This window comes from Chiloscyllium plagiosum, unplaced genomic scaffold, assembly GCF_037043375.1.
Source record: "Chiloscyllium plagiosum isolate Xiang-an unplaced genomic scaffold, Cpla_swu_hap1 HiC_scaffold_33, whole genome shotgun sequence".
Taxonomy (NCBI): Eukaryota; Metazoa; Chordata; class Chondrichthyes; order Orectolobiformes; family Hemiscylliidae; genus Chiloscyllium; species Chiloscyllium plagiosum.
In genome coordinates this window covers 21479889-21506660 of record NW_028270171.1, presented here as the reverse complement: position 1 = coordinate 21506660, position 26772 = coordinate 21479889, and the positions used below count along the sequence as shown (strand labels likewise).

Genomic DNA, 26772 nt, shown 5'->3' with positions numbered 1-26772 from the left:
GGATTGTGGGGGCTGATCTGATAGCCATTTGACATTGGCTGAGTTATGGGATCCCACAACCTGATTTGACTGTGTTAAAAATCCCACAACACCAGGTTACAGCTCAACGGGGTTATTTGGAAGTACAGCAGTCACCACCACCCCCGCCGTACCATCGGTGGGATACGTTCCAAGACCGACCGCAGAAGACCGAAACGGCGGATAGGGGCAAACCCATTCATTTAAATTGGAAAGTTACCTTCCTGGCAGCCCCCTGGTTCCAGAATGTTCCCTGTAGCACGTTCGGGCCGCGGATATGGGGGTTACCCTGTCCTGGCTTTCAGCGTGCTGCACCTTCGTCAGGTAACTGCAGAGCAGGATCATAAGACAGAAAACTGGTAACAAAAGATGATAGTTTCATGCAACTGAAAAGACAATAGATGGAACAATCACTGCAATCAACACGGCAAACTAGCAAAGGCAAGAGATTCACATTCCATTAACCTGCTTTTGAACTTGGCTAGTAGGCATTGGCTGCACCATTCCTGGAAACACTGCAATACCAGGCTGATACATGGAGGGGACAGAGCAAGCCCTTAAGCCATCTCCCTGCTCCAAAAATCCATTTAATACAAACACTCCCACGTTCGGGAGATATCAGCGATTAAACTGATAAGAACAGAAACTACACATATTCCAAGCCAAAAGGCCGAGAAGCGATAGCACATTAATACTCCAACGGTGGGGGTCATATTTGCCGACTATCCTTTCCATCAGCTTGATGATATTCAAAGTTCGTTTATTCCCTTACCGTGTACCTTCCAAGATTTCCGACCAGATCGGAAGATCACTTTGCAGCAGTCGCTGTGCTTTCCCCGTGGTTTTCTGTCCATCTGTTACCTAGCCGCGCAGATCGCGCTGACGACCAATCAGATGGCACGGGCCGGAGCCGCCATGGAAGCGCACGTCAGGTCGACTGCAGAGAGGTTTCTCCCGCTGATCGGGGACAGCAGCAGGGTCATTCTCCCGCTGATCGGGGACAGCAGCAGCAGCGGCGGCGGCAGGGTCATTTCCCCGGCATCTACAAGATTCACCAGAATTCCTCGGGCAGCAACCTTCCAAACCCATGGCCAACACAGCCTTGAGGGATGACGGCAGCAGATCCGTGGGAACACCACCATTCGCAAGTTCTTTCCCGAGGCACTCGCTGTCCTGAATTGCAAATATATCGTTGTTCCTCCGGTGTCACTGGGTCAAAATCTGGAATCCCCGCCCAAACAGCATCGCGGGGCTACCGACAGCACATGGACTGCAGCGGTTCGATGAGCAGCTCACCACCAGGGTGATCTCGGGATGGGCAAGAAATGTTGGCCTTGACAGAAAGATCCTATTCATTTCCTCCCCTTGTGTTCGTGTCGCTCGCCCATAAATGCGAATCATTGTTTCCCTCACGTACAGGATTCGCTCCTTGGCATTCCACATCAATCTGAAAAGTTGTGAAAAGTGAATTACGTCCGTGCACCCTTTCTTTATCGTCCACTTTCAATATCCTCTCTACTTGTATCCGACTCTCTGTGTAGAATGGGGAGGGAGCTGATCTCCCTATGTAAACAGGTCACGCTGCAAGCGCACCTCATCGCCACAAGCAGCTCGATTTGACCTCTCCGTTCACATTACTGCAGATTGCTGAGAACATTTGAAGCCGATCCAGTTGACAAACTGACAACTATTTTGCTACTTGCACCACAAACGATGACAAACCATTCCAAATCGTACGGGTGGCATTGTGGCTCAGTGGTTAGTACGGCTGCCTCGTGGCACCAGGGAGCTGAAGTGAGTTCCAGCCTCGGGCGATCGTCTGTGTGAATAATCTTTACGTGCAGACATAGCCACTAAAGCAGGTTGCTTCCGTATAGTAGTTTGCGAAGAAACAAACAGAGATGGGGGTTTCACTCTATTCAGGAAACAGACCAAAGCCATTTCTTTCTTGTTCAAGAAAATATTCGGATAAATTTGATGCGTCGGTGGGTGTGGGGAAGGGATTGTGGGGGCTGATCTGATAGCCATTTGACATTGGCTGAGTTATGGGATCCCACAACCTGATTTGACTGTGTTAAAAATCCCACAACACCAGGTTACAGCTCAACGGGGTTATTTGGAAGTACAGCAGTCACCACCACCCCCGCCGTACCATCGGTGGGATACGTTCCAAGACCGACCGCAGAAGACCGAAACGGCGGATAGGGGCAAACCCATTCATTTAAATTGGAAAGTTACCTTCCTGGCAGCCCCCTGGTTCCAGAATGTTCCCTGTAGCACGTTCGGGCCGCGGATATGGGGGTTACCCTGTCCTGGCTTTCAGCGTGCTGCACCTTCGTCAGGTAACTGCAGAGCAGGATCATAAGACAGAAAACTGGTAACAAAAGATGATAGTTTCATGCAACTGAAAAGACAATAGATGGAACAATCACTGCAATCAACACGGCAAACTAGCAAAGGCAAGAGATTCACATTCCATTAACCTGCTTTTGAACTTGGCTAGTAGGCATTGGCTGCACCATTCCTGGAAACACTGCAATACCAGGCTGATACATGGAGGGGACAGAGCAAGCCCTTAAGCCATCTCCCTGCTCCAAAAATCCATTTAATACAAACACTCCCACGTTCGGGAGATATCAGCGATTAAACTGATAAGAACAGAAACTACACATATTCCAAGCCAAAAGGCCGAGAAGCGATAGCACATTAATACTCCAACGGTGGGGGTCATATTTGCCGACTATCCTTTCCATCAGCTTGATGATATTCAAAGTTCGTTTATTCCCTTACCGTGTACCTTCCAAGATTTCCGACCAGATCGGAAGATCACTTTGCAGCAGTCGCTGTGCTTTCCCCGTGGTTTTCTGTCCATCTGTTACCTAGCCGCGCAGATCGCGCTGACGACCAATCAGATGGCACGGGCCGGAGCCGCCATGGAAGCGCACGTCAGGTCGACTGCAGAGAGGTTTCTCCCGCTGATCGGGGACAGCAGCAGGGTCATTCTCCCGCTGATCGGGGACAGCAGCAGCAGCGGCGGCGGCAGGGTCATTTCCCCGGCATCTACAAGATTCACCAGAATTCCTCGGGCAGCAACCTTCCAAACCCATGGCCAACACAGCCTTGAGGGATGACGGCAGCAGATCCGTGGGAACACCACCATTCGCAAGTTCTTTCCCGAGGCACTCGCTGTCCTGAATTGCAAATATATCGTTGTTCCTCCGGTGTCACTGGGTCAAAATCTGGAATCCCCGCCCAAACAGCATCGCGGGGCTACCGACAGCACATGGACTGCAGCGGTTCGATGAGCAGCTCACCACCAGGGTGATCTCGGGATGGGCAAGAAATGTTGGCCTTGACAGAAAGATCCTATTCATTTCCTCCCCTTGTGTTCGTGTCGCTCGCCCATAAATGCGAATCATTGTTTCCCTCACGTACAGGATTCGCTCCTTGGCATTCCACATCAATCTGAAAAGTTGTGAAAAGTGAATTACGTCCGTGCACCCTTTCTTTATCGTCCACTTTCAATATCCTCTCTACTTGTATCCGACTCTCTGTGTAGAATGGGGAGGGAGCTGATCTCCCTATGTAAACAGGTCACGCTGCAAGCGCACCTCATCGCCACAAGCAGCTCGATTTGACCTCTCCGTTCACATTACTGCAGATTGCTGAGAACATTTGAAGCCGATCCAGTTGACAAACTGACAACTATTTTGCTACTTGCACCACAAACGATGACAAACCATTCCAAATCGTACGGGTGGCATTGTGGCTCAGTGGTTAGTACGGCTGCCTCGTGGCACCAGGGAGCTGAAGTGAGTTCCAGCCTCGGGCGATCGTCTGTGTGAATAATCTTTACGTGCAGACATAGCCACTAAAGCAGGTTGCTTCCGTATAGTAGTTTGCGAAGAAACAAACAGAGATGGGGGTTTCACTCTATTCAGGAAACAGACCAAAGCCATTTCTTTCTTGTTCAAGAAAATATTCGGATAAATTTGATGCGTCGGTGGGTGTGGGGAAGGGATTGTGGGGGCTGATCTGATAGCCATTTGACATTGGCTGAGTTATGGGATCCCACAACCTGATTTGACTGTGTTAAAAATCCCACAACACCAGGTTACAGCTCAACGGGGTTATTTGGAAGTACAGCAGTCACCACCACCCCCGCCGTACCATCGGTGGGATACGTTCCAAGACCGACCGCAGAAGACCGAAACGGCGGATAGGGGCAAACCCATTCATTTAAATTGGAAAGTTACCTTCCTGGCAGCCCCCTGGTTCCAGAATGTTCCCTGTAGCACGTTCGGGCCGCGGATATGGGGGTTACCCTGTCCTGGCTTTCAGCGTGCTGCACCTTCGTCAGGTAACTGCAGAGCAGGATCATAAGACAGAAAACTGGTAACAAAAGATGATAGTTTCATGCAACTGAAAAGACAATAGATGGAACAATCACTGCAATCAACACGGCAAACTAGCAAAGGCAAGAGATTCACATTCCATTAACCTGCTTTTGAACTTGGCTAGTAGGCATTGGCTGCACCATTCCTGGAAACACTGCAATACCAGGCTGATACATGGAGGGGACAGAGCAAGCCCTTAAGCCATCTCCCTGCTCCAAAAATCCATTTAATACAAACACTCCCACGTTCGGGAGATATCAGCGATTAAACTGATAAGAACAGAAACTACACATATTCCAAGCCAAAAGGCCGAGAAGCGATAGCACATTAATACTCCAACGGTGGGGGTCATATTTGCCGACTATCCTTTCCATCAGCTTGATGATATTCAAAGTTCGTTTATTCCCTTACCGTGTACCTTCCAAGATTTCCGACCAGATCGGAAGATCACTTTGCAGCAGTCGCAGTGCTTTCCCCGTGGTTTTCTGTCCATCTGTTACCTAGCCGCGTAGATCGCGCTGACGACCAATCAGATGGCACGGGCCGGAGCCGCCATGGAAGCGCACGTCAGGTCGACTGCAGAGAGGTTTCTCCCGCTGATCGGGGACAGCAGCAGGGTCATTCTCCCGCTGATCGGGGACAGCAGCAGCAGCGGCGGCGGCAGGGTCATTTCCCCGGCATCTACAAGATTCACCAGAATTCCTCAGGCAGCAACCTTCCAAACCCATGGCCAACACAGCCTTGAGGGATGACGGCAGCAGATCCGTGGGAACACCACCATTCGCAAGTTCTTTCCCGAGGCACTCGCTGTCCTGAATTGCAAATATATCGTTGTTCCTCCGGTGTCACTGGGTCAAAATCTGGAATCCCCGCCCAAACAGCATCGCGGGGCTACCGACAGCACATGGACTGCAGCGGTTCGAGAGAGCAGCTCACCACCAGGGTGATCTCGGGATGGGCAAGAAATGTTGGCCTTGACAGAAAGATCCTATTCATTTCCTCCCCTTGTGTTCGTGTCGCTTGCCCATTGATGCGAATCATTGTTTCCCTCACGTACAGGATTCGCTCCTTGGCATTCCACATCAATCTGAAAAGTTGTGAAAAGTGAATTACGTCCGTGCACCCTTTCTTTATCGTCCACTTTCAATATCCTCTCTACTTGTATCCGACTCTCTGTGTAGAATGGGGAGGGAGCTGATCTCCCTATGTAAACAGGTCACGCTGCAAGTGCACCTCATCGCCACAAGCAGCTCGATTTGACCTCTCCGTTCACATTACTGCAGATTGCGGAGAACATTTGAAGCCGATCCAGTTGACAAACTGACAACTATTTTGCTACTTGCACCACAAATGATGACAAACCATTCCAAATCGTACGGGTGGCACGGTGGCTCAGTGGTTAGTACGGCTGCCTCGTGGCACCAGGGAGCTGAAGTGAGTTCCAGCCTCGGGCGATCGTCTGTGTGAATAATCTTTACGTGCAGGCATAGCCACTAAAGCAGGTTGCTTCCGCGTAGTAGTTTGCGAAGAAACAAACAGAGATGGGGGTTTCACTCTATTCAGGAAACAGACCAAAGCCATTTCTTTCTTGTTCAAGAAAATATTCGGATAAATTTGATGCGTCGGTGGGTGTGGGGAAGGGATTGTGGGGGCTGATCTGATAGCCATTTGACATTGGCTGAGTTATGGGATCCCACAACCTGATTTGACTGTGTTAAAAATCCCACAACACCAGGTTACAGCTCAACGGGGTTATTTGGAAGTACAGCAGTCACCACCACCCCCGCCGTACCATCGGTGGGATACGTTCCAAGACCGACCGCAGAAGACCGAAACGGCGGATAGGGGCAAACCCATTCATTTAAATTGGAAAGTTACCTTCCTGGCAGCCCCCTGGTTCCAGAATGTTCCCTGTAGCACGTTCGGGCCGCGGATATGGGGGTTACCCTGTCCTGGCTTTCAGCGTGCTGCACCTTCGTCAGGTAACTGCAGAGCAGGATCATAAGACAGAAAACTGGTAACAAAAGATGATAGTTTCATGCAACTGAAAAGACAATAGATGGAACAATCACTGCAATCAACACGGCAAACTAGCAAAGGCAAGAGATTCACATTCCATTAACCTGCTTTTGAACTTGGCTAGTAGGCATTGGCTGCACCATTCCTGGAAACACTGCAATACCAGGCTGATACATGGAGGGGACAGAGCAAGCCCTTAAGCCATCTCCCTGCTCCAAAAATCCATTTAATACAAACACTCCCACGTTCGGGAGATATCAGCGATTAAACTGATAAGAACAGAAACTACACATATTCCGAGCCAAAAGGCCGAGAAGCGATAGCACATTAATACTCCAACGGTGGGGGTCATATTTGCCGACTATCCTTTCCATCAGCTTGATGATATTCAAAGTTCGTTTATTCCCTTACCGTGTACCTTCCAAGATTTCCGACCAGATCGGAAGATCACTTTGCAGCAGTCGCTGTGCTTTCCCCGTGGTTTTCTGTCCATCTGTTACCTAGCCGCGCAGATCGCGCTGACGACCAATCAGATGGCACGGGCCGGAGCCGCCATGGAAGCGCACGTCAGGTCGACTGCAGAGAGGTTTCTCCCGCTGATCGGGGACAGCAGCAGGGTCATTCTCCCGCTGATCGGGGACAGCAGCAGCGGCGGCGGCGGCGGCAGGGTCATTTCCCCGGCATCTACAAGATTCACCAGAATTCCTCAGGCAGCAACCTTCCAAACCCATGGCCAACACAGCCTTGAGGGATGACGGCAGCAGATCCGTGGGAACACCACCATTCGCAAGTTCTTTCCCGAGGCACTCGCTGTCCTGAATTGCAAATATATCGTTGTTCCTCCGGTGTCACTGGGTCAAAATCTGGAATCCCCGCCCAAACAGCATCGCGGGGCTACCGACAGCACATGGACTGCAGCGGTTCGAGAGAGCAGCTCACCACCAGGGTGATCTCGGGATGGGCAAGAAATGTTGGCCTTGACAGAAAGATCCTATTCATTTCCTCCCCTTGTGTTCGTGTCGCTCGCCCATAAATGCGAATCATTGTTTCCCTCACGTACAGGATTCGCTCCTTGGCATTCCACATCAATCTGAAAAGTTGTGAAAAGTGAATTACGTCCGTGCACCCTTTCTTTATCGTCCACTTTCAATATCCTCTCTACTTGTATCCGACTCTCTGTGTAGAATGGGGAGGGAGCTGATCTCCCTATGTAAACAGGTCACGCTGCAAGTGCACCTCATCGCCACAAGCAGCTCGATTTGACCTCTCCGTTCACATTACTGCAGATTGCTGAGAACATTTGAAGCCGATCCAGTTGACAAACTGACAACTATTTTGCTACTTGCACCACAAATGATGACAAACCATTCCAAATCGTACGGGTGGCACGGTGGCTCAGTGGTTAGTACGGCTGCCTCGTGGCACCAGGGAGCTGAAGTGAGTTCCAGCCTCGGGCGATCGTCTGTGTGAATAATCTTTACGTGCAGGCATAGCCACTAAAGCAGGTTGCTTCCGCGTAGTAGTTTGCGAAGAAACAAACAGAGATGGGGGTTTCACTCTATTCAGGAAACAGACCAAAGCCATTTCTTTCTTGTTCAAGAAAATATTCGGATAAATTTGATGCGTCGGTGGGTGTGGGGAAGGGGTTGTGGGGGCTGATCTGATAGCCATTTGACATTGGCTGAGTTATGGGATCCCACAACCTGATTTGACTGTGTTAAAAATCCCACAACACCAGGTTACAGGCCAACGGGGTTATTTGGAAGTACAGCAGTCACCACCACCCCCGCCGTACCATCGGTGGGATACGTTCCAAGACCGACCGCAGAAGACCGAAACGGCGGATAGGGGCAAACCCATTCATTTAAATTGGAAAGTTACCTTCCTGGCAGCCCCCTGGTTCCAGAATGTTCCCTGTAGCACGTTCGGGCCGCGGATAGAGGGGTTACCCTGTCCTGGCTTTCAGCGTGCTGCACCTTCGTCAGGTAACTGCAGAGCAGGATCATAAGACAGAAAACTGGTAACAAAAGATGATAGTTTCATGCAACTGAAAAGACAAGAGATGGAACAATCACTGCAATCAACACGGCAAACTAGCAAAGGCAAGAGATTCACATTCCATTAACCTGCTTTTGAACTTGGCTAGTAGGCATTGGCTGCATCATTCCTGGAAACACTGCAATACCAGGCTGATACATGGAGGGGACAGAGCAAGCCCTTAAGCCATCTCCCTGCTCCAAAAATCCATTTAATACAAACACTCCCACGTTCGGGAGATATCAGCGATTAAACTGATAAGAACAGAAACTACACATATTCCGAGCCAAAAGGCCGAGAAGCGATACCACATCAATACTCCAACGGTGGGGGTCATATTTGCCGACTATCCTTTCCATCAGTTTGATGATATTCAAAGTTCGTTTATTCCCTTACCGTGTCCCTTCCAAGATTTCCGACCAGATCGGAAGATCACTTTGCAGCAGTCGCAGTGCTTTCCCCGTGGTTTTCTGTCCATCTGTTACCTAGCCGCGTAGATCGCGCTGACGACCAATCAGATGGCACGGGCCGGAGCCGCCATGGAAGCGCACGTCAGGTCGACTGCAGAGAGGTTTCTCCCGCTGATCGGGGACAACAGCAGGGTCATTCTCCCGGTGATCGGGGACAGCAGCAGCGGCGGCGGCGGCGGCAGGGTCATTTCCCCGGCATCTACAAGATTCACCAGAATTCCTCAGGCAGCAACCTTCCAAACCCATGGCCAACACAGCCTTGAGGGATGACGGCAGCAGATCCGTGGGAACACCACCATTCGCAAGTTCTTTCCCGAGGCACTCGCTGTCCTGAATTGCAAATATATCGTTGTTCCTCCGGTGTCACTGGGTCAAAATCTGGAATCCCCGCCCAAACAGCATCGCGGGGCTACCGACAGCACATGGACTGCAGCGGTTCGAGAGAGCAGCTCACCACCAGGGTGATCTCGGGATGGGCAAGAAATGTTGGCCTTGACAGAAAGATCCTATTCATTTCCTCCCCTTGTGTTCGTGTCGCTTGCCCATTGATGCGAATCATTGTTTCCCTCACGTACAGGATTCGCTCCTTGGCATTCCACATCAATCTGAAAAGTTGTGAAAAGTGAATTACGTCCGTGCACCCTTTCTTTATCGTCCACTTTCAATATCCTCTCTACTTGTATCCGACTCTCTGTGTAGAATGGGGAGGGAGCTGATCTCCCTATGTAAACAGGTCACGCTGCAAGTGCACCTCATCGCCACAAGCAGCTCGATTTGACCTCTCCGTTCACATTACTGCAGATTGCGGAGAACATTTGAAGCCGATCCAGTTGACAAACTGACAACTATTTTGCTACTTGCACCACAAATGATGACAAACCATTCCAAATCGTACGGGTGGCACGGTGGCTCAGTGGTTAGTACGGCTGCCTCGTGGCACCAGGGAGCTGAAGTGAGTTCCAGCCTCGGGCGATCGTCTGTGTGAATAATCTTTACGTGCAGGCATAGCCACTAAAGCAGGTTGCTTCCGCGTAGTAGTTTGCGAAGAAACAAACAGAGATGGGGGTTTCACTCTATTCAGGAAACAGACCAAAGCCATTTCTTTCTTGTTCAAGAAAATATTCGGATAAATTTGATGCGTCGGTGGGTGTGGGGAAGGGATTGTGGGGGCTGATCTGATAGCCATTTGACATTGGCTGAGTTATGGGATCCCACAACCTGATTTGACTGTGTTAAAAATCCCACAACACCAGGTTACAGCTCAACGGGGTTATTTGGAAGTACAGCAGTCACCACCACCCCCGCCGTACCATCGGTGGGATACGTTCCAAGACCGACCGCAGAAGACCGAAACGGCGGATAGGGGCAAACCCATTCATTTAAATTGGAAAGTTACCTTCCTGGCAGCCCCCTGGTTCCAGAATGTTCCCTGTAGCACGTTCGGGCCGCGGATATGGGGGTTACCCTGTCCTGGCTTTCAGCGTGCTGCACCTTCGTCAGGTAACTGCAGAGCAGGATCATAAGACAGAAAACTGGTAACAAAAGATGATAGTTTCATGCAACTGAAAAGACAATAGATGGAACAATCACTGCAATCAACACGGCAAACTAGCAAAGGCAAGAGATTCACATTCCATTAACCTGCTTTTGAACTTGGCTAGTAGGCATTGGCTGCACCATTCCTGGAAACACTGCAATACCAGGCTGATACATGGAGGGGACAGAGCAAGCCCTTAAGCCATCTCCCTGCTCCAAAAATCCATTTAATACAAACACTCCCACGTTCGGGAGATATCAGCGATTAAACTGATAAGAACAGAAACTACACATATTCCAAGCCAAAAGGCCGAGAAGCGATAGCACATTAATACTCCAACGGTGGGGGTCATATTTGCCGACTATCCTTTCCATCAGCTTGATGATATTCAAAGTTCGTTTATTCCCTTACCGTGTACCTTCCAAGATTTCCGACCAGATCGGAAGATCACTTTGCAGCAGTCGCTGTGCTTTCCCCGTGGTTTTCTGTCCATCTGTTACCTAGCCGCGCAGATCGCGCTGACGACCAATCAGATGGCACGGGCCGGAGCCGCCATGGAAGCGCACGTCAGGTCGACTGCAGAGAGGTTTCTCCCGCTGATCGGGGACAGCAGCAGGGTCATTCTCCCGCTGATCGGGGACAGCAGCAGCGGCGGCGGCGGCGGCAGGGTCATTTCCCCGGCATCTACAAGATTCACCAGAATTCCTCAGGCAGCAACCTTCCAAACCCATGGCCAACACAGCCTTGAGGGATGACGGCAGCAGATCCGTGGGAACACCACCATTCGCAAGTTCTTTCCCGAGGCACTCGCTGTCCTGAATTGCAAATATATCGTTGTTCCTCCGGTGTCACTGGGTCAAAATCTGGAATCCCCGCCCAAACAGCATCGCGGGGCTACCGACAGCACATGGACTGCAGCGGTTCGAGAGAGCAGCTCACCACCAGGGTGATCTCGGGATGGGCAAGAAATGTTGGCCTTGACAGAAAGATCCTATTCATTTCCTCCCCTTGTGTTCGTGTCGCTCGCCCATAAATGCGAATCATTGTTTCCCTCACGTACAGGATTCGCTCCTTGGCATTCCACATCAATCTGAAAAGTTGTGAAAAGTGAATTACGTCCGTGCACCCTTTCTTTATCGTCCACTTTCAATATCCTCTCTACTTGTATCCGACTCTCTGTGTAGAATGGGGAGGGAGCTGATCTCCCTATGTAAACAGGTCACGCTGCAAGTGCACCTCATCGCCACAAGCAGCTCGATTTGACCTCTCCGTTCACATTACTGCAGATTGCTGAGAACATTTGAAGCCGATCCAGTTGACAAACTGACAACTATTTTGCTACTTGCACCACAAATGATGACAAACCATTCCAAATCGTACGGGTGGCACGGTGGCTCAGTGGTTAGTACGGCTGCCTCGTGGCACCAGGGAGCTGAAGTGAGTTCCAGCCTCGGGCGATCGTCTGTGTGAATAATCTTTACGTGCAGGCATAGCCACTAAAGCAGGTTGCTTCCGCGTAGTAGTTTGCGAAGAAACAAACAGAGATGGGGGTTTCACTCTATTCAGGAAACAGACCAAAGCCATTTCTTTCTTGTTCAAGAAAATATTCGGATAAATTTGATGCGTCGGTGGGTGTGGGGAAGGGGTTGTGGGGGCTGATCTGATAGCCATTTGACATTGGCTGAGTTATGGGATCCCACAACCTGATTTGACTGTGTTAAAAATCCCACAACACCAGGTTACAGGCCAACGGGGTTATTTGGAAGTACAGCAGTCACCACCACCCCCGCCGTACCATCGGTGGGATACGTTCCAAGACCGACCGCAGAAGACCGAAACGGCGGATAGGGGCAAACCCATTCATTTAAATTGGAAAGTTACCTTCCTGGCAGCCCCCTGGTTCCAGAATGTTCCCTGTAGCACGTTCGGGCCGCGGATAGAGGGGTTACCCTGTCCTGGCTTTCAGCGTGCTGCACCTTCGTCAGGTAACTGCAGAGCAGGATCATAAGACAGAAAACTGGTAACAAAAGATGATAGTTTCATGCAACTGAAAAGACAAGAGATGGAACAATCACTGCAATCAACACGGCAAACTAGCAAAGGCAAGAGATTCACATTCCATTAACCTGCTTTTGAACTTGGCTAGTAGGCATTGGCTGCACCATTCCTGGAAACACTGCAATACCAGGCTGATACATGGAGGGGACAGAGCAAGCCCTTAAGCCATCTCCCTGCTCCAAAAATCCATTTAATACAAACACTCCCACGTTCGGGAGATATCAGCGATTAAACTGATAAGAACAGAAACTACACATATTCCGAGCCAAAAGGCCGAGAAGCGATACCACATCAATACTCCAACGGTGGGGGTCATATTTGCCGACTATCCTTTCCATCAGTTTGATGATATTCAAAGTTCGTTTATTCCCTTACCGTGTCCCTTCCAAGATTTCCGACCAGATCGGAAGATCACTTTGCAGCAGTCGCAGTGCTTTCCCCGTGGTTTTCTGTCCATCTGTTACCTAGCCGCGTAGATCGCGCTGACGACCAATCAGATGGCACGGGCCGGAGCCGCCATGGAAGCGCACGTCAGGTCGACTGCAGAGAGGTTTCTCCCGCTGATCGGGGACAACAGCAGGGTCATTCTCCCGGTGATCGGGGACAGCAGCAGCGGCGGCGGCGGCGGCAGGGTCATTTCCCCGGCATCTACAAGATTCACCAGAATTCCTCAGGCAGCAACCTTCCAAACCCATGGCCAACACAGCCTTGAGGGATGACGGCAGCAGATCCGTGGGAACACCACCATTCGCAAGTTCTTTCCCGAGGCACTCGCTGTCCTGAATTGCAAATATATCGTTGTTCCTCCGGTGTCACTGGGTCAAAATCTGGAATCCCCGCCCAAACAGCATCGCGGGGCTACCGACAGCACATGGACTGCAGCGGTTCGAGAGAGCAGCTCACCACCAGGGTGATCTCGGGATGGGCAAGAAATGTTGGCCTTGACAGAAAGATCCTATTCATTTCCTCCCCTTGTGTTCGTGTCGCTTGCCCATTGATGCGAATCATTGTTTCCCTCACGTACAGGATTCGCTCCTTGGCATTCCACATCAATCTGAAAAGTTGTGAAAAGTGAATTACGTCCGTGCACCCTTTCTTTATCGTCCACTTTCAATATCCTCTCTACTTGTATCCGACTCTCTGTGTAGAATGGGGAGGGAGCTGATCTCCCTATGTAAACAGGTCACGCTGCAAGTGCACCTCATCGCCACAAGCAGCTCGATTTGACCTCTCCGTTCACATTACTGCAGATTGCGGAGAACATTTGAAGCCGATCCAGTTGACAAACTGACAACTATTTTGCTACTTGCACCACAAATGATGACAAACCATTCCAAATCGTACGGGTGGCACGGTGGCTCAGTGGTTAGTACGGCTGCCTCGTGGCACCAGGGAGCTGAAGTGAGTTCCAGCCTCGGGCGATCGTCTGTGTGAATAATCTTTACGTGCAGGCATAGCCACTAAAGCAGGTTGCTTCCGCGTAGTAGTTTGCGAAGAAACAAACAGAGATGGGGGTTTCACTCTATTCAGGAAACAGACCAAAGCCATTTCTTTCTTGTTCAAGAAAATATTCGGATAAATTTGATGCGTCGGTGGGTGTGGGGAAGGGATTGTGGGGGCTGATCTGATAGCCATTTGACATTGGCTGAGTTATGGGATCCCACAACCTGATTTGACTGTGTTAAAAATCCCACAACACCAGGTTACAGCTCAACGGGGTTATTTGGAAGTACAGCAGTCACCACCACCCCCGCCGTACCATCGGTGGGATACGTTCCAAGACCGACCGCAGAAGACCGAAACGGCGGATAGGGGCAAACCCATTCATTTAAATTGGAAAGTTACCTTCCTGGCAGCCCCCTGGTTCCAGAATGTTCCCTGTAGCACGTTCGGGCCGCGGATATGGGGGTTACCCTGTCCTGGCTTTCAGCGTGCTGCACCTTCGTCAGGTAACTGCAGAGCAGGATCATAAGACAGAAAACTGGTAACAAAAGATGATAGTTTCATGCAACTGAAAAGACAATAGATGGAACAATCACTGCAATCAACACGGCAAACTAGCAAAGGCAAGAGATTCACATTCCATTAACCTGCTTTTGAACTTGGCTAGTAGGCATTGGCTGCACCATTCCTGGAAACACTGCAATACCAGGCTGATACATGGAGGGGACAGAGCAAGCCCTTAAGCCATCTCCCTGCTCCAAAAATCCATTTAATACAAACACTCCCACGTTCGGGAGATATCAGCGATTAAACTGATAAGAACAGAAACTACACATATTCCAAGCCAAAAGGCCGAGAAGCGATAGCACATTAATACTCCAACGGTGGGGGTCATATTTGCCGACTATCCTTTCCATCAGCTTGATGATATTCAAAGTTCGTTTATTCCCTTACCGTGTACCTTCCAAGATTTCCGACCAGATCGGAAGATCACTTTGCAGCAGTCGCTGTGCTTTCCCCGTGGTTTTCTGTCCATCTGTTACCTAGCCGCGCAGATCGCGCTGACGACCAATCAGATGGCACGGGCCGGAGCCGCCATGGAAGCGCACGTCAGGTCGACTGCAGAGAGGTTTCTCCCGCTGATCGGGGACAGCAGCAGGGTCATTCTCCCGCTGATCGGGGACAGCAGCAGCAGCGGCGGCGGCAGGGTCATTTCCCCGGCATCTACAAGATTCACCAGAATTCCTCGGGCAGCAACCTTCCAAACCCATGGCCAACACAGCCTTGAGGGATGACGGCAGCAGATCCGTGGGAACACCACCATTCGCAAGTTCTTTCCCGAGGCACTCGCTGTCCTGAATTGCAAATATATCGTTGTTCCTCCGGTGTCACTGGGTCAAAATCTGGAATCCCCGCCCAAACAGCATCGCGGGGCTACCGACAGCACATGGACTGCAGCGGTTCGATGAGCAGCTCACCACCAGGGTGATCTCGGGATGGGCAAGAAATGTTGGCCTTGACAGAAAGATCCTATTCATTTCCTCCCCTTGTGTTCGTGTCGCTCGCCCATAAATGCGAATCATTGTTTCCCTCACGTACAGGATTCGCTCCTTGGCATTCCACATCAATCTGAAAAGTTGTGAAAAGTGAATTACGTCCGTGCACCCTTTCTTTATCGTCCACTTTCAATATCCTCTCTACTTGTATCCGACTCTCTGTGTAGAATGGGGAGGGAGCTGATCTCCCTATGTAAACAGGTCACGCTGCAAGCGCACCTCATCGCCACAAGCAGCTCGATTTGACCTCTCCGTTCACATTACTGCAGATTGCTGAGAACATTTGAAGCCGATCCAGTTGACAAACTGACAACTATTTTGCTACTTGCACCACAAACGATGACAAACCATTCCAAATCGTACGGGTGGCATTGTGGCTCAGTGGTTAGTACGGCTGCCTCGTGGCACCAGGGAGCTGAAGTGAGTTCCAGCCTCGGGCGATCGTCTGTGTGAATAATCTTTACGTGCAGACATAGCCACTAAAGCAGGTTGCTTCCGTATAGTAGTTTGCGAAGAAACAAACAGAGATGGGGGTTTCACTCTATTCAGGAAACAGACCAAAGCCATTTCTTTCTTGTTCAAGAAAATATTCGGATAAATTTGATGCGTCGGTGGGTGTGGGGAAGGGATTGTGGGGGCTGATCTGATAGCCATTTGACATTGGCTGAGTTATGGGATCCCACAACCTGATTTGACTGTGTTAAAAATCCCACAACACCAGGTTACAGCTCAACGGGGTTATTTGGAAGTACAGCAGTCACCACCACCCCCGCCGTACCATCGGTGGGATACGTTCCAAGACCGACCGCAGAAGACCGAAACGGCGGATAGGGGCAAACCCATTCATTTAAATTGGAAAGTTACCTTCCTGGCAGCCCCCTGGTTCCAGAATGTTCCCTGTAGCACGTTCGGGCCGCGGATATGGGGGTTACCCTGTCCTGGCTTTCAGCGTGCTGCACCTTCGTCAGGTAACTGCAGAGCAGGATCATAAGACAGAAAACTGGTAACAAAAGATGATAGTTTCATGCAACTGAAAAGACAATAGATGGAACAATCACTGCAATCAACACGGCAAACTAGCAAAGGCAAGAGATTCACATTCCATTAACCTGCTTTTGAACTTGGCTAGTAGGCATTGGCTGCACCATTCCTGGAAACACTGCAATACCAGGCTGATACATGGAGGGGACAGAGCAAGCCCTTAAGCCATCTCCCTGCTCCAAAAATCCATTTAATACAAACACTCCCACGTTCGGGAGATATCAGCGATTAAACTGATAAGAACAGAAACTACACATATTCCAAGCCAAAAGGCCGAGAAGCGATAGCACATTAATACTCCAACGGTGGGGGTCATATTTGCCGACTATCCTTTCCATCAGCTTGATGATATTCAAAGTTCGTTTATTCCCTTACCGTGTACCTTCCAAGATTTCCGACCAGATCGGAAGATCACTTTGCAGCAGTCGCTGTGCTTTCCCCGTGGTTTTCTGTCCATCTGTTACCTAGCCGCGCAGATCGCGCTGACGACCAATCAGATGGCACGGGCCGGAGCCGCCATGGAAGCGCACGTCAGGTCGACTGCAGAGAGGTTTCTCCCGCTGATCGGGGACAGCAGCAGGGTCATTCTCCCGCTGATCGGGGACAGCAGCAGCAGCGGCGGCGGCAGGGTCATTTCCCCGGCATCTACAAGATTCACCAGAATTCCTCGGGCAGCAACCTTCCAAACCCATGGCCAACACAGCCTTGAGGGATGACGGCAGCAGATCCGTGGGAACACCACCATTCGCAAGTTCTTTCCCGAGGCACTCGCTGTCCTGAATTGCAAATATATCGTTGTTCCTCCGGTGTCACTGGGTCAAAATCTGGAATCCCCGCCCAAACAGCATCGCGGGGCTACCGACAGCACATGGACTGCAGCGGTTCGATGAGCAGCTCACCACCAGGGTGATCTCGGGATGGGCAAGAAATGTTGGCCTTGACAGAAAGATCCTATTCATTTCCTCCCCTTGTGTTCGTGTCGCTCGCCCATAAATGCGAATCATTGTTTCCCTCACGTACAGGATTCGCTCCTTGGCATTCCACATCAATCTGAAAAGTTGTGAAAAGTGAATTACGTCCGTGCACCCTTTCTTTATCGTCCACTTTCAATATCCTCTCTACTTGTATCCGACTCTCTGTGTAGAATGGGGAGGGAGCTGATCTCCCTATGTAAACAGGTCACGCTGCAAGCGCACCTCATCGCCACAAGCAGCTCGATTTGACCTCTCCGTTCACATTACTGCAGATTGCTGAGAACATTTGAAGCCGATCCAGTTGACAAACTGACAACTATTTTGCTACTTGCACCACAAACGATGACAAACCATTCCAAATCGTACGGGTGGCATTGTGGCTCAGTGGTTAGTACGGCTGCCTCGTGGCACCAGGGAGCTGAAGTGAGTTCCAGCCTCGGGCGATCGTCTGTGTGAATAATCTTTACGTGCAGACATAGCCACTAAAGCAGGTTGCTTCCGTATAGTAGTTTGCGAAGAAACAAACAGAGATGGGGGTTTCACTCTATTCAGGAAACAGACCAAAGCCATTTCTTTCTTGTTCAAGAAAATATTCGGATAAATTTGATGCGTCGGTGGGTGTGGGGAAGGGATTGTGGGGGCTGATCTGATAGCCATTTGACATTGGCTGAGTTATGGGATCCCACAACCTGATTTGACTGTGTTAAAAATCCCACAACACCAGGTTACAGCTCAACGGGGTTATTTGGAAGTACAGCAGTCACCACCACCCCCGCCGTACCATCGGTGGGATACGTTCCAAGACCGACCGCAGAAGACCGAAACGGCGGATAGGGGCAAACCCATTCATTTAAATTGGAAAGTTACCTTCCTGGCAGCCCCCTGGTTCCAGAATGTTCCCTGTAGCACGTTCGGGCCGCGGATATGGGGGTTACCCTGTCCTGGCTTTCAGCGTGCTGCACCTTCGTCAGGTAACTGCAGAGCAGGATCATAAGACAGAAAACTGGTAACAAAAGATGATAGTTTCATGCAACTGAAAAGACAATAGATGGAACAATCACTGCAATCAACACGGCAAACTAGCAAAGGCAAGAGATTCACATTCCATTAACCTGCTTTTGAACTTGGCTAGTAGGCATTGGCTGCACCATTCCTGGAAACACTGCAATACCAGGCTGATACATGGAGGGGACAGAGCAAGCCCTTAAGCCATCTCCCTGCTCCAAAAATCCATTTAATACAAACACTCCCACGTTCGGGAGATATCAGCGATTAAACTGATAAGAACAGAAACTACACATATTCCAAGCCAAAAGGCCGAGAAGCGATAGCACATTAATACTCCAACGGTGGGGGTCATATTTGCCGACTATCCTTTCCATCAGCTTGATGATATTCAAAGTTCGTTTATTCCCTTACCGTGTACCTTCCAAGATTTCCGACCAGATCGGAAGATCACTTTGCAGCAGTCGCAGTGCTTTCCCCGTGGTTTTCTGTCCATCTGTTACCTAGCCGCGTAGATCGCGCTGACGACCAATCAGATGGCACGGGCCGGAGCCGCCATGGAAGCGCACGTCAGGTCGACTGCAGAGAGGTTTCTCCCGCTGATCGGGGACAGCAGCAGGGTCATTCTCCCGCTGATCGGGGACAGCAGCAGCAGCGGCGGCGGCAGGGTCATTTCCCCGGCATCTACAAGATTCACCAGAATTCCTCAGGCAGCAACCTTCCAAACCCATGGCCAACACAGCCTTGAGGGATGACGGCAGCAGATCCGTGGGAACACCACCATTCGCAAGTTCTTTCCCGAGGCACTCGCTGTCCTGAATTGCAAATATATCGTTGTTCCTCCGGTGTCACTGGGTCAAAATCTGGAATCCCCGCCCAAACAGCATCGCGGGGCTACCGACAGCACATGGACTGCAGCGGTTCGAGAGAGCAGCTCACCACCAGGGTGATCTCGGGATGGGCAAGAAATGTTGGCCTTGACAGAAAGATCCTATTCATTTCCTCCCCTTGTGTTCGTGTCGCTTGCCCATTGATGCGAATCATTGTTTCCCTCACGTACAGGATTCGCTCCTTGGCATTCCACATCAATCTGAAAAGTTGTGAAAAGTGAATTACGTCCGTGCACCCTTTCTTTATCGTCCACTTTCAATATCCTCTCTACTTGTATCCGACTCTCTGTGTAGAATGGGGAGGGAGCTGATCTCCCTATGTAAACAGGTCACGCTGCAAGTGCACCTCATCGCCACAAGCAGCTCGATTTGACCTCTCCGTTCACATTACTGCAGATTGCGGAGAACATTTGAAGCCGATCCAGTTGACAAACTGACAACTATTTTGCTACTTGCACCACAAATGATGACAAACCATTCCAAATCGTACGGGTGGCACGGTGGCTCAGTGGTTAGTACGGCTGCCTCGTGGCACCAGGGAGCTGAAGTGAGTTCCAGCCTCGGGCGATCGTCTGTGTGAATAATCTTTACGTGCAGGCATAGCCACTAAAGCAGGTTGCTTCCGCGTAGTAGTTTGCGAAGAAACAAACAGAGATGGGGGTTTCACTCTATTCAGGAAACAGACCAAAGCCATTTCTTTCTTGTTCAAGAAAATATTCGGATAAATTTGATGCGTCGGTGGGTGTGGGGAAGGGATTGTGGGGGCTGATCTGATAGCCATTTGACATTGGCTGAGTTATGGGATCCCACAACCTGATTTGACTGTGTTAAAAATCCCACAACACCAGGTTACAGCTCAACGGGGTTATTTGGAAGTACAGCAGTCACCACCACCCCCGCCGTACCATCGGTGGGATACGTTCCAAGACCGACCGCAGAAGACCGAAACGGCGGATAGGGGCAAACCCATTCATTTAAATTGGAAAGTTACCTTCCTGGCAGCCCCCTGGTTCCAGAATGTTCCCTGTAGCACGTTCGGGCCGCGGATATGGGGGTTACCCTGTCCTGGCTTTCAGCGTGCTGCACCTTCGTCAGGTAACTGCAGAGCAGGATCATAAGACAGAAAACTGGTAACAAAAGATGATAGTTTCATGCAACTGAAAAGACAATAGATGGAACAATCACTGCAATCAACACGGCAAACTAGCAAAGGCAAGAGATTCACATTCCATTAACCTGCTTTTGAACTTGGCTAGTAGGCATTGGCTGCACCATTCCTGGAAACACTGCAATACCAGGCTGATACATGGAGGGGACAGAGCAAGCCCTTAAGCCATCTCCCTGCTCCAAAAATCCATTTAATACAAACACTCCCACGTTCGGGAGATATCAGCGATTAAACTGATAAGAACAGAAACTACACATATTCCAAGCCAAAAGGCCGAGAAGCGATAGCACATTAATACTCCAACGGTGGGGGTCATATTTGCCGACTATCCTTTCCATCAGCTTGATGATATTCAAAGTTCGTTTATTCCCTTACCGTGTACCTTCCAAGATTTCCGACCAGATCGGAAGATCACTTTGCAGCAGTCGCTGTGCTTTCCCCGTGGTTTTCTGTCCATCTGTTACCTAGCCGCGCAGATCGCGCTGACGACCAATCAGATGGCACGGGCCGGAGCCGCCATGGAAGCGCACGTCAGGTCGACTGCAGAGAGGTTTCTCCCGCTGATCGGGGACAGCAGCAGGGTCATTCTCCCGCTGATCGGGGACAGCAGCAGCGGCGGCGGCGGCGGCAGGGTCATTTCCCCGGCATCTACAAGATTCACCAGAATTCCTCAGGCAGCAACCTTCCAAACCCATGGCCAACACAGCCTTGAGGGATGACGGCAGCAGATCCGTGGGAACACCACCATTCGCAAGTTCTTTCCCGAGGCACTCGCTGTCCTGAATTGCAAATATATCGTTGTTCCTCCGGTGTCACTGGGTCAAAATCTGGAATCCCCGCCCAAACAGCATCGCGGGGCTACCGACAGCACATGGACTGCAGCGGTTCGAGAGAGCAGCTCACCACCAGGGTGATCTCGGGATGGGCAAGAAATGTTGGCCTTGACAGAAAGATCCTATTCATTTCCTCCCCTTGTGTTCGTGTCGCTCGCCCATAAATGCGAATCATTGTTTCCCTCACGTACAGGATTCGCTCCTTGGCATTCCACATCAATCTGAAAAGTTGTGAAAAGTGAATTACGTCCGTGCACCCTTTCTTTATCGTCCACTTTCAATATCCTCTCTACTTGTATCCGACTCTCTGTGTAGAATGGGGAGGGAGCTGATCTCCCTATGTAAACAGGTCACGCTGCAAGTGCACCTCATCGCCACAAGCAGCTCGATTTGACCTCTCCGTTCACATTACTGCAGATTGCTGAGAACATTTGAAGCCGATCCAGTTGACAAACTGACAACTATTTTGCTACTTGCACCACAAATGATGACAAACCATTCCAAATCGTACGGGTGGCACGGTGGCTCAGTGGTTAGTACGGCTGCCTCGTGGCACCAGGGAGCTGAAGTGAGTTCCAGCCTCGGGCGATCGTCTGTGTGAATAATCTTTACGTGCAGGCATAGCCACTAAAGCAGGTTGCTTCCGCGTAGTAGTTTGCGAAGAAACAAACAGAGATGGGGGTTTCACTCTATTCAGGAAACAGACCAAAGCCATTTCTTTCTTGTTCAAGAAAATATTCGGATAAATTTGATGCGTCGGTGGGTGTGGGGAAGGGGTTGTGGGGGCTGATCTGATAGCCATTTGACATTGGCTGAGTTATGGGATCCCACAACCTGATTTGACTGTGTTAAAAATCCCACAACACCAGGTTACAGGCCAACGGGGTTATTTGGAAGTACAGCAGTCACCACCACCCCCGCCGTACCATCGGTGGGATACGTTCCAAGACCGACCGCAGAAGACCGAAACGGCGGATAGGGGCAAACCCATTCATTTAAATTGGAAAGTTACCTTCCTGGCAGCCCCCTGGTTCCAGAATGTTCCCTGTAGCACGTTCGGGCCGCGGATAGAGGGGTTACCCTGTCCTGGCTTTCAGCGTGCTGCACCTTCGTCAGGTAACTGCAGAGCAGGATCATAAGACAGAAAACTGGTAACAAAAGATGATAGTTTCATGCAACTGAAAAGACAAGAGATGGAACAATCACTGCAATCAACACGGCAAACTAGCAAAGGCAAGAGATTCACATTCCATTAACCTGCTTTTGAACTTGGCTAGTAGGCATTGGCTGCATCATTCCTGGAAACACTGCAATACCAGGCTGATACATGGAGGGGACAGAGCAAGCCCTTAAGCCATCTCCCTGCTCCAAAAATCCATTTAATACAAACACTCCCACGTTCGGGAGATATCAGCGATTAAACTGATAAGAACAGAAACTACACATATTCCGAGCCAAAAGGCCGAGAAGCGATACCACATCAATACTCCAACGGTGGGGGTCATATTTGCCGACTATCCTTTCCATCAGTTTGATGATATTCAAAGTTCGTTTATTCCCTTACCGTGTCCCTTCCAAGATTTCCGACCAGATCGGAAGATCACTTTGCAGCAGTCGCAGTGCTTTCCCCGTGGTTTTCTGTCCATCTGTTACCTAGCCGCGTAGATCGCGCTGACGACCAATCAGATGGCACGGGCCGGAGCCGCCATGGAAGCGCACGTCAGGTCGACTGCAGAGAGGTTTCTCCCGCTGATCGGGGACAACAGCAGGGTCATTCTCCCGGTGATCGGGGACAGCAGCAGCGGCGGCGGCGGCGGCAGGGTCATTTCCCCGGCATCTACAAGATTCACCAGAATTCCTCAGGCAGCAACCTTCCAAACCCATGGCCAACACAGCCTTGAGGGATGACGGCAGCAGATCCGTGGGAACACCACCATTCGCAAGTTCTTTCCCGAGGCACTCGCTGTCCTGAATTGCAAATATATCGTTGTTCCTCCGGTGTCACTGGGTCAAAATCTGGAATCCCCGCCCAAACAGCATCGCGGGGCTACCGACAGCACATGGACTGCAGCGGTTCGAGAGAGCAGCTCACCACCAGGGTGATCTCGGGATGGGCAAGAAATGTTGGCCTTGACAGAAAGATCCTATTCATTTCCTCCCCTTGTGTTCGTGTCGCTTGCCCATTGATGCGAATCATTGTTTCCCTCACGTACAGGATTCGCTCCTTGGCATTCCACATCAATCTGAAAAGTTGTGAAAAGTGAATTACGTCCGTGCACCCTTTCTTTATCGTCCACTTTCAATATCCTCTCTACTTGTATCCGACTCTCTGTGTAGAATGGGGAGGGAGCTGATCTCCCTATGTAAACAGGTCACGCTGCAAGTGCACCTCATCGCCACAAGCAGCTCGATTTGACCTCTCCGTTCACATTACTGCAGATTGCGGAGAACATTTGAAGCCGATCCAGTTGACAAACTGACAACTATTTTGCTACTTGCACCACAAATGATGACAAACCATTCCAAATCGTACGGGTGGCACGGTGGCTCAGTGGTTAGTACGGCTGCCTCGTGGCACCAGGGAGCTGAAGTGAGTTCCAGCCTCGGGCGATCGTCTGTGTGAATAATCTTTACGTGCAGGCATAGCCACTAAAGCAGGTTGCTTCCGCGTAGTAGTTTGCGAAGAAACAAACAGAGATGGGGGTTTCACTCTATTCAGGAAACAGACCAAAGCCATTTCTTTCTTGTTCAAGAAAATATTCGGATAAATTTGATGCGTCGGTGGGTGTGGGGAAGGGATTGTGGGGGCTGATCTGATAGCCATTTGACATTGGCTGAGTTATGGGATCCCACAACCTGATTTGACTGTGTTAAAAATCCCACAACACCAGGTTACAGCTCAACGGGGTTATTTGGAAGTACAGCAGTCACCACCACCCCCGCCGTACCATCGGTGGGATACGTTCCAAGACCGACCGCAGAAGACCGAAACGGCGGATAGGGGCAAACCCATTCATTTAAATTGGAAAGTTACCTTCCTGGCAGCCCCCTGGTTCCAGAATGTTCCCTGTAGCACGTTCGGGCCGCGGATATGGGGGTTACCCTGTCCTGGCTTTCAGCGTGCTGCACCTTCGTCAGGTAACTGCAGAGCAGGATCATAAGACAGAAAACTGGTAACAAAAGATGATAGTTTCATGCAACTGAAAAGACAATAGATGGAACAATCACTGCAATCAACACGGCAAACTAGCAAAGGCAAGAGATTCACATTCCATTAACCTGCTTTTGAACTTGGCTAGTAGGCATTGGCTGCACCATTCCTGGAAACACTGCAATACCAGGCTGATACATGGAGGGGACAGAGCAAGCCCTTAAGCCATCTCCCTGCTCCAAAAATCCATTTAATACAAACACTCCCACGTTCGGGAGATATCAGCGATTAAACTGATAAGAACAGAAACTACACATATTCCAAGCCAAAAGGCCGAGAAGCGATAGCACATTAATACTCCAACGGTGGGGGTCATATTTGCCGACTATCCTTTCCATCAGCTTGATGATATTCAAAGTTCGTTTATTCCCTTACCGTGTACCTTCCAAGATTTCCGACCAGATCGGAAGATCACTTTGCAGCAGTCGCTGTGCTTTCCCCGTGGTTTTCTGTCCATCTGTTACCTAGCCGCGCAGATCGCGCTGACGACCAATCAGATGGCACGGGCCGGAGCCGCCATGGAAGCGCACGTCAGGTCGACTGCAGAGAGGTTTCTCCCGCTGATCGGGGACAGCAGCAGGGTCATTCTCCCGCTGATCGGGGACAGCAGCAGCGGCGGCGGCGGCGGCAGGGTCATTTCCCCGGCATCTACAAGATTCACCAGAATTCCTCAGGCAGCAACCTTCCAAACCCATGGCCAACACAGCCTTGAGGGATGACGGCAGCAGATCCGTGGGAACACCACCATTCGCAAGTTCTTTCCCGAGGCACTCGCTGTCCTGAATTGCAAATATATCGTTGTTCCTCCGGTGTCACTGGGTCAAAATCTGGAATCCCCGCCCAAACAGCATCGCGGGGCTACCGACAGCACATGGACTGCAGCGGTTCGAGAGAGCAGCTCACCACCAGGGTGATCTCGGGATGGGCAAGAAATGTTGGCCTTGACAGAAAGATCCTATTCATTTCCTCCCCTTGTGTTCGTGTCGCTTGCCCATTGATGCGAATCATTGTTTCCCTCACGTACAGGATTCGCTCCTTGGCATTCCACATCAATCTGAAAAGTTGTGAAAAGTGAATTACGTCCGTGCACCCTTTCTTTATCGTCCACTTTCAATATCCTCTCTACTTGTATCCGACTCTCTGTGTAGAATGGGGAGGGAGCTGATCTCCCTATGTAAACAGGTCACGCTGCAAGTGCACCTCATCGCCACAAGCAGCTCGATTTGACCTCTCCGTTCACATTACTGCAGATTGCGGAGAACATTTGAAGCCGATCCAGTTGACAAACTGACAACTATTTTGCTACTTGCACCACAAATGATGACAAACCATTCCAAATCGTACGGGTGGCACGGTGGCTCAGTGGTTAGTACGGCTGCCTCGTGGCACCAGGGAGCTGAAGTGAGTTCCAGCCTCGGGCGATCGTCTGTGTGAATAATCTTTACGTGCAGGCATAGCCACTAAAGCAGGTTGCTTCCGCGTAGTAGTTTGCGAAGAAACAAACAGAGATGGGGGTTTCACTCTATTCAGGAAACAGACCAAAGCCATTTCTTTCTTGTTCAAGAAAATATTCGGATAAATTTGATGCGTCGGTGGGTGTGGGGAAGGGATTGTGGGGGCTGATCTGATAGCCATTTGACATTGGCTGAGTTATGGGATCCCACAACCTGATTTGACTGTGTTAAAAATCCCACAACACCAGGTTACAGCTCAACGGGGTTATTTGGAAGTACAGCAGTCACCACCACCCCCGCCGTACCATCGGTGGGATACGTTCCAAGACCGACCGCAGAAGACCGAAACGGCGGATAGGGGCAAACCCATTCATTTAAATTGGAAAGTTACCTTCCTGGCAGCCCCCTGGTTCCAGAATGTTCCCTGTAGCACGTTCGGGCCGCGGATATGGGGGTTACCCTGTCCTGGCTTTCAGCGTGCTGCACCTTCGTCAGGTAACTGCAGAGCAGGATCATAAGACAGAAAACTGGTAACAAAAGATGATAGTTTCATGCAACTGAAAAGACAATAGATGGAACAATCACTGCAATCAACACGGCAAACTAGCAAAGGCAAGAGATTCACATTCCATTAACCTGCTTTTGAACTTGGCTAGTAGGC

At 50.3% G+C, this 26772-nt stretch overlaps 13 non-coding genes across 13 annotated transcripts; all 13 read right to left on the bottom strand.

The window, feature by feature from the left end:
• Positions 1-508: 508 nt before the first annotated feature.
• On the bottom strand, positions 509-700 carry LOC148141329 (U2 spliceosomal RNA). Its single transcript, XR_015752764.1, has one exon. It is a non-coding gene; the product is annotated as a U2 spliceosomal RNA (small nuclear RNA).
• Positions 701-2526: 1826 nt separating this feature from the next.
• LOC148141328 (U2 spliceosomal RNA) lies at positions 2527-2718 on the bottom strand. The gene has a single exon (XR_015752763.1). It is a non-coding gene; the product is annotated as a U2 spliceosomal RNA (small nuclear RNA).
• A 1826-nt stretch (positions 2719-4544) lies between these two features.
• On the bottom strand, positions 4545-4736 carry LOC148141327 (U2 spliceosomal RNA). The gene has a single exon (XR_015752762.1). It is a non-coding gene; the product is annotated as a U2 spliceosomal RNA (small nuclear RNA).
• Positions 4737-6563: 1827 nt separating this feature from the next.
• LOC148141326 (U2 spliceosomal RNA) lies at positions 6564-6755 on the bottom strand. Its single transcript, XR_015752648.1, has one exon. It is a non-coding gene; the product is annotated as a U2 spliceosomal RNA (small nuclear RNA).
• Positions 6756-8585: 1830 nt separating this feature from the next.
• Positions 8586-8777, bottom strand: LOC148141325 (U2 spliceosomal RNA). The gene has a single exon (XR_015752705.1). It is a non-coding gene; the product is annotated as a U2 spliceosomal RNA (small nuclear RNA).
• Positions 8778-10607: 1830 nt separating this feature from the next.
• On the bottom strand, positions 10608-10799 carry LOC148141324 (U2 spliceosomal RNA). The gene has a single exon (XR_015752761.1). It is a non-coding gene; the product is annotated as a U2 spliceosomal RNA (small nuclear RNA).
• A 1830-nt stretch (positions 10800-12629) lies between these two features.
• On the bottom strand, positions 12630-12821 carry LOC148141323 (U2 spliceosomal RNA). Its single transcript, XR_015752645.1, has one exon. It is a non-coding gene; the product is annotated as a U2 spliceosomal RNA (small nuclear RNA).
• Positions 12822-14651: 1830 nt separating this feature from the next.
• LOC148141322 (U2 spliceosomal RNA) lies at positions 14652-14843 on the bottom strand. The gene has a single exon (XR_015752760.1). It is a non-coding gene; the product is annotated as a U2 spliceosomal RNA (small nuclear RNA).
• A 1826-nt stretch (positions 14844-16669) lies between these two features.
• Positions 16670-16861, bottom strand: LOC148141321 (U2 spliceosomal RNA). Its single transcript, XR_015752759.1, has one exon. It is a non-coding gene; the product is annotated as a U2 spliceosomal RNA (small nuclear RNA).
• Positions 16862-18687: 1826 nt separating this feature from the next.
• On the bottom strand, positions 18688-18879 carry LOC148141320 (U2 spliceosomal RNA). Its single transcript, XR_015752758.1, has one exon. It is a non-coding gene; the product is annotated as a U2 spliceosomal RNA (small nuclear RNA).
• Positions 18880-20706: 1827 nt separating this feature from the next.
• On the bottom strand, positions 20707-20898 carry LOC148141319 (U2 spliceosomal RNA). Its single transcript, XR_015752757.1, has one exon. It is a non-coding gene; the product is annotated as a U2 spliceosomal RNA (small nuclear RNA).
• A 1830-nt stretch (positions 20899-22728) lies between these two features.
• LOC148141318 (U2 spliceosomal RNA) lies at positions 22729-22920 on the bottom strand. The gene has a single exon (XR_015752704.1). It is a non-coding gene; the product is annotated as a U2 spliceosomal RNA (small nuclear RNA).
• Positions 22921-24750: 1830 nt separating this feature from the next.
• LOC148141317 (U2 spliceosomal RNA) lies at positions 24751-24942 on the bottom strand. Its single transcript, XR_015752756.1, has one exon. It is a non-coding gene; the product is annotated as a U2 spliceosomal RNA (small nuclear RNA).
• Positions 24943-26772: the final 1830 nt, after the last annotated feature.